The sequence below is a fragment of the Myotis brandtii genome, unplaced genomic scaffold (genome assembly GCF_000412655.1).
Source record: "Myotis brandtii unplaced genomic scaffold, ASM41265v1 scaffold298, whole genome shotgun sequence".
In the NCBI taxonomy this organism is placed as follows: domain Eukaryota; kingdom Metazoa; phylum Chordata; class Mammalia; order Chiroptera; family Vespertilionidae; genus Myotis; species Myotis brandtii.
Window position 1 is genome coordinate 2,303,749 of NW_005361391.1, and position 6,924 is coordinate 2,310,672.

The 6,924-nt window shown below is 41.3% G+C and overlaps 1 long non-coding RNA gene across 1 annotated transcript in view; it reads right to left on the reverse strand.

The window, feature by feature from the left end:
* Positions 1–2,273: 2,273 nt before the first annotated feature.
* The window catches only part of LOC106726648, a 12,783-nt gene continuing 8,132 nt past the window's right edge, over positions 2,274–6,924 (reverse strand). The window contains exon 3 of the long non-coding RNA XR_001362718.1: positions 2,274–2,284. This is a non-coding gene — a long non-coding RNA (uncharacterized LOC106726648). The remainder of the gene's footprint in view (positions 2,285–6,924) is intronic.

Below are 6,924 nucleotides of genomic sequence, written 5' to 3' on the forward strand. Positions count from 1 at the left end.
TGACTCCATTGTATGCTCTTGCCTCCTTTGTCAAATATTAATTGAGCATAGTGGTTTGGGTCGATTTATGGGTTCTCTATTCTATTCCATTGGTCTATATGTCTGTTCTTGTGCCAGTATCAGGTAGTTTTGAGAACAGTGGCTTTGTAATACAGCTTGATATCTGGTATTGAGATCCCTCCTACTTTGTTCTTCTTTCTCAGGATTGCTGCAGCTATTCAGGGTCTTTTTTTATTCTGGATGAATTTTTGGAGAGTTCATTCTAGGTCTGTGAAATATGCCATTGGCATTTTAATGGGGATTGCATTGAATCTATAGATTACTTTGGGTGGTATGGACATTTTAATGATGTTGATTCTACCAATTCATGAACACGGCATGTTCTTACATCTGTTTATGTCTTCCTCAATCTCTTTTTTTAGTGTCCTGTAGGTTTCCAAGTACAGGCCTTTTACCTCCTTAGTTAAGGTGCGATGGTAAATGGGATTGTTTTTTTAATCTCTCTTTCTGTAAATTCACTAGAAACTGCCTTTTGACCCAGTGATCCCATTTCTAGGAATATATCCTAAAAACCCTGAAACAGCAATCAGAAAGAATATATGTACCCCTATGTTCACAACAGCATCATTTACAATAGCTGAGATCTAGAAACAGCCCAAGTGGCCATCAGTAGATGAGTGGATAAAAAATCAGTGGTACATTTACACCATAGAATACTATGCTGCTATAAAAAATAAGGATCTCTTACACTTTGAAACATCATGGAGGGACCTGGAGACTATTGTGCTAAGCAAAATAGGCCAGTCAGAGAAAGGCAAATATCACATGATCTCACTCATATGTGGAATGGAATGAACAAAATAAACTGATGAACAAAACAGATCGAAGGTCATGGAAGCATGGAACAGACTAACAAATCTCAGAGGGAATGGGGGAGGGGGAGCAGGAAGAGATCAACCAAAGAACTTATATGCATATATTCATAACTCATAGACACAGACAGTAGACAATAGTGCAGTGAAGGCCTGGGGTGAAGTGGGAGCAGGGTGTAATACTCTCAACAATAAAAATAAATTTAAAAAAAAGATACAGAAAAATTACATACAGGTTTGGATGTTCTTATGTCAACATTTACTTGGTGTAATAATGCAGGATTCTGTAGAAGCCTACCCAGGACCACCTGCAGACCAGCCCCTTGCTCCATACCAGCAGGGGCCCACTGTGCTCCACCAGCTCCTCCATTCACAGGGGTGGGGGGTGTCTTTTCTCAGAATCTCAAACCTACCTGCTTTAGGGAGTGGTTCCTGACCTTACCTAAATTGTTATTATATGACTGCTTTTATTTTGGATTTTTTAAATTGGCTCAAAAAAAAATTTAAAATTAACATGGGAAATGGTGCCCCTGAGGCCAACAAGCACACTACAGTCAGACTCACATTAATGCTCCTGCAAGTTTTATGTAATATGTACAAAGCCTCAACTAGTGACTATCTATAGAAATAGGGAGCTTTAACTAAAACTGATAGGTGCTTAGGATGGCAGAAAGAGGGCTCTTTTGATACCTCTAAATTATTTTTTTGCACACTCAATTGGAAAATATAGACTCCAACTTGCATTGAATTAATGGAATGCTGACCTTGTTTGGAAAATAGAAACCTCTAAAAAGGAGCATGAATGAACTTTCTTCTCTTCAAGAAATTAATAAAAACATTTCAGAGATTGTCTCTATAAGGCTCCTATCAACATTTTTGCTTGTGAAAATATGCAATCCATTTTTCCAATATGAGAAAAAAAAAATCTTTTTCCAGAATTGGAGCAAATTTCCAGTTTTTAACCCCATTCTTTTCTGCTGCTGTATGATTTTTGGAGCTTCTGATTCAAGCAGCTGCCTACATCTTTGAGCACTAATGCTTACTACACACTTTCTGTTTTCCAAAGAAATTGGAAAAACAGACATCTGCTACTCAACAAGTGAGGCTACGGCTGAAGCTTGCTACATGTTGCTGACAGCCCCAGTGGATGCCTGGGACCTAAGTCCCGAGAGAGGGAGATTCCCTCACTGGCTTCTGACAGGAGCAATTGGATGCTTATGGCCTTAGGACTAGATTATAAAAATGCTTGACTGATGAGTCAAACTACCCATGGAAAGGAAATAATTCTATTTCTGTTCCATAGAGTATACTTTAACTCAAATTCCATCCTGCAAAATTCTTTGGATTCAGAAACTAAAGGTCCCAGGTTCATTTTTCTATTGTGTGAAGAGCACAAGATCAGAGTTCAGAGGCTTCATTCAGATCCAAACCTGTGAGGAATCTGCTGCATGGTTTCCATACATCAGCTGTCTTCTCCACATTTCACTTTCCTTCACCAGAAATGGATTGTTAACTGGCTTATCAATGTGGCTGCATGTTTTGTGTGCACAGACTCTTTGTGCTCAATTCTCCCCTTGCTGGCTCTTGACCTCCCAGAAATCGGATCTTCCAGAGGGAGATTATGTTTGGGAATGGAAAAGAGACAGAAACAGAGAGAAAAAGTGGGCAGATTCTCTAAATTGGGTAGGGCAGGATACCTGCAGGTCTTGCAACAGCAGGCCCAAGGCTCCAACAGAAGCACCTTGATGGTGCACTTAGGAGATGGGACTGCCAATGTTAGGGACCTGGATGAGGACTCCTGAGCTCACACATGGTGCAGAAGCAACAGAACCACAGTCCTTCAAGGGGCATGCAGAAGGAGCCAGGAACATTTCAGCAGCAGCTACCCAGGTCAAAGGCTGGAGAAAACTCCCCAACAGTTTTGCTTACATGAGACCCTGGGAATCTGAACCTTCCCTTGACGGGGAACACTAGGAATGACTGAGAAAGAATTCCCAACCACATACTGGAATACAGAGCACAGTAAAATCAAATATGACGGGGAAAGGAACTAATTTAAAGGAAACAATAGAGAGGGTCATTTTGTAAAGTGGGGTTGTTTGTGGGTAGCAGTCATACCTGCTGCGTGTAACTGGTGTATCAACACATGGATCTCAAGGGCCTATTGGGAGATGACTTCAATAGAAGTGAGATTAAATATGTAAAATGTTGTGCAAATATCTTCACTATTTGATGTGAAGCCAGCTTGACAGATGCAGGTTTGAATCATCTGTTACTATCGTGTGGAGGACATTAACCCGCCCAAGGACAGGACCTTTCACATTTTCCTCCTGGATGTTTTTAAGATGAAACACACTTTTAAATAGAGTAGGAAGGGTTGAGGTTGCTTAACATTTTGAGATTAAATTGTCTCTACTCAAGGGGGGAAAAAAGCCAAACAAAAATCAAACAAAGTACTAAGGCTTTAATTCAAAGGAGCACAAGCGTTCTGTTATGCATTACAGGATGATGCTCTCAGGAAGGAAATTGGCTTCAACCTGAAGAGCATCAGGGCCTAACTTACAAGAGCAGATAGAGCTCAGCTTACAGCCAAGCCTCTCCACATAAAATAAGGCCAACCACTGCTCGCAGGAAATACGAAATCAGATCCCAAACGTTTGAAATGTTTTTATTTGGACAGGGAGGGGGGTTAAGGGAATGGTTAGATGGTGTGTGTGTGTGTGTGTGCATGCGCGCGAGCGTGTGCGCGCACACACACACACACACACACACACACACACACACTTTAGTTTTAAAAATATATAGATCATCAGGGACTGTTTAGACTTAGAACACTCCCGCAATCTAGTGCCATGGGCTCTTACCCAGGGGCTGGGGGCTGGAATGGCCATGTGAAACATGCAGCAGCCCCTCCCCCCCCCCATGCACACCCCCACACAGACCTCCCACATGCAGGACTTTAATGATCTGGGGCAGATTCCTTTACTACTCTGTCTCAAAAATGTACACGATGTCTTACAGATGATAGATTTACAGCAGTTAAAATCAGTGATTGTACCTGGCAAGGAGCCAGATAAGCCACATTTGCCACAAATGATCTACATGTGGCTCACCTTTCTTACCCTTCAAAGAACATACCCTTAACAATGCCTTCCCAGAAAGTATAGAAGAGTAAAGCCATGCGGCTCCCAACATCCTAGCAGGGAGCGCACTGACAGCGGAACAGCAAACCTCCCTCTCAGAACTCACTTCCACATGTTCTGATAGAGAATTTTGCTCTCTAACTGCCAGTTTATAAACCCCTTTCCCGGGTGAGCATACAATTGGCCTTAAAATGAGAAAGCAGAGGCTCTCACTCAGAACATGAGAACTCAGATGTGTCAATTCATTTAGTCCATTTTCTACTTGACAGGGAGCTCTTTCTCTCATTAAATAGGAACAAGTCACAACATTTGGAAAGTGGAAAATCACAAGGGGCAAATTATGGGATTATCTTCAGAAAAGAAGGATGGCTAATGTCCTTCTGGAGCAGCAGTTCTCAACCTGTGGATTGCGACCCCTTTGGGGGTCGAACGACCCTTTCACAGGGGTCGCCTAAGACCATCGGAAAACACATATATAATTACATATTGTTTTTGTGATTAATCACTATGCTTTAATTATGTTCAATTTGTGACAATGAAAATACATCCTGCATATCAGATATTTACATTACGATTCATAACAGTAGCAAAATTACAGTTATGAAGTACCAGCGAAAATAATTTTATGGTTGGGGGTCACCACAACATGAGGAACTGTATTAAAGGGTCGTGGCATTAGGAAGGTTGAGAACCACTGTTATGGAGGATCGTCAATTCAGCCACCAAAGATAGGGACGGGAGGGGCTCCTCAGCCTTTAATCAGAATGCTTCCAGATCAACAGTCACAGGACGTGCCTGGCTTGGGGGCTGGGAGAGAGCAGGGCAAGACCTCTTTGTGCATGTTGGTCACATTATGAGACTTAGAATTCTAGCTCACTTTCCAACTCCCTTTCAACTTCTGTCTCCCTTACCTGGGGGTACAGAGTTGGGGTGTTAAGCATGATGACATATAAGAAAAACATAAATTATGTAAACTGAGGAAACTTAGCCTGGCTTTTGCCTGTTCCTCTGAATGAAATCAGACTCAGAAGGTTCCAGTTAGTTTTGTTGCATAACAAAATGCTAAAATTTTGTGCATTTCATCAATCGTTTGCTTAGCAATTTGGGCTGGACTAAGCTGGCCAGACTAACCTGGGCCGGGCTCATTTGTATACTTGAAATCTGAGGGGTCAGTTTAGGCTGGCAGTGGGCAAGTGAGCCTGCACTTTTTCCCACAGGGGTCCTAGGTAGGCCCCAAGGAAGTGTGAAAACCTCTTCAAGACCAGCCGTGAAAGGTTTCCCAAAAAATTAAAAATAGAACTACCATATGATCCAGCAATTCCACTTCTGGGTATATATATCTGAAAAAATAAAAAACACTAATTAGAAAAGACATATGCACTCCCATGCTTATTGCAGAGCTGTTTATAATAGTCAAGATATAGAGGCAACCTCAGTGAGGAAAATGGGGGACATCTGCAATAGTGTCAATAATTTTTTTTTTAAAAAAAATATGAAAGAAACCTAGGTATCCATGGATAGATGATTGGATAAAAATGATGTGATACATATATACAAATGGGATATTACTTGGCCATAAAAGAATGAAACCTTACCATTTGCAACAATGTGGATGACCTAGACTCAGAGTATTTTGCTAAGTGAAATAAGTCAGTTAGAGAAAGACAAATACTATAAAATTTCAAGTATATGTGGAGTCTAAAGAATAGCACCAACAAAACAGAAACAGAGAACAAATTGACAGTTTCAAAATAAGAGGTTGGATGCAAAATAATCAATCAATAAAAATTAAAAATAAACCCTCTGGCTTGCAGAGTTGCTAAAACAGTTAGAAAGCAAAGTCCCATCCCTTCCTGTTCATTTAACAAATACTTCATATGCTCCTTCAATAATCACACTGGGGATGGGTGTTTGTTTGTTTGTTTGTTTGTTTGTTTTGGTTAATCCTCACCTGAGGACATTTTTGCATTGATTTTTTTTTACAGAGAGTGGAAGGGAGGGAGAAAGAAAGAAACTAATGTGAGAGACATCAATTGGTTGCCTCTCGCTGAATCCCCAACCAGAGCCCGGGATTGAGCCTGCAACCCAGGTACATGCCCTTGATCGGAATCCAACCCGGTACCCTTCAGTCCACCTGCAGAAGCACTATCCACTCAACCAAACCAGTATTTTTTTTCTTTTTAAATCCTCCTCTAAGGATATGTTATTTTCATTGATTCTAGGGAGACAGGAAAGGAGAGGGAAAGAGAAAGAGAAACATCGATCAGTTGCCCAAGCAATCCAACAGGGATGGAACCCACCACCTATGTATGTGCCCTCACCTAGAATCGAACCCATGACCCTTTGGTGCATGGGAGGACACTCTAACTACTGATCCACACCGACCAGGGCCTGGAGGTACATTTAAAAAATTTTTTTCAGATCTGCCCTGGCCAGGTGGCTCAATTGGTCTGAGTCTCAACCTGTACACCAAAGGATTTCCTGTTGGATTCTAGGTTAGGGCACATACTTAGGTTTAGGTTAGATCCTGGTGGGTCAGCAGGTACAGAGGCAGCCTACTGGTATTTCTCTGTCACATGGATGTTTCTCTCTCTAAAAATCAATTTTAAAAACATCCTCAGGTGAGAAATAAAATTTATATATATATTAAAAAATTTTCAGCTCTAAAATTTTATTTGGTTCTTTTAAAAATTTTATTTTGCATTTATAGTTCACATTCAATATCCTATCCTATCTAATAAAAGAGAAACATGGTAATTAACCGTAACTTCGCTACCCTTCCCATTGGCCAATCAGGACGATATGCAAATTAACTGCCAACCAAGATGGTGGCCGGCTGCCAGGCAGCTGAAGCAAACAGGAGGCTTGCCTGCTCCAGTGACGGAGGAAGCCAAGGTTCCCCGCCTGCC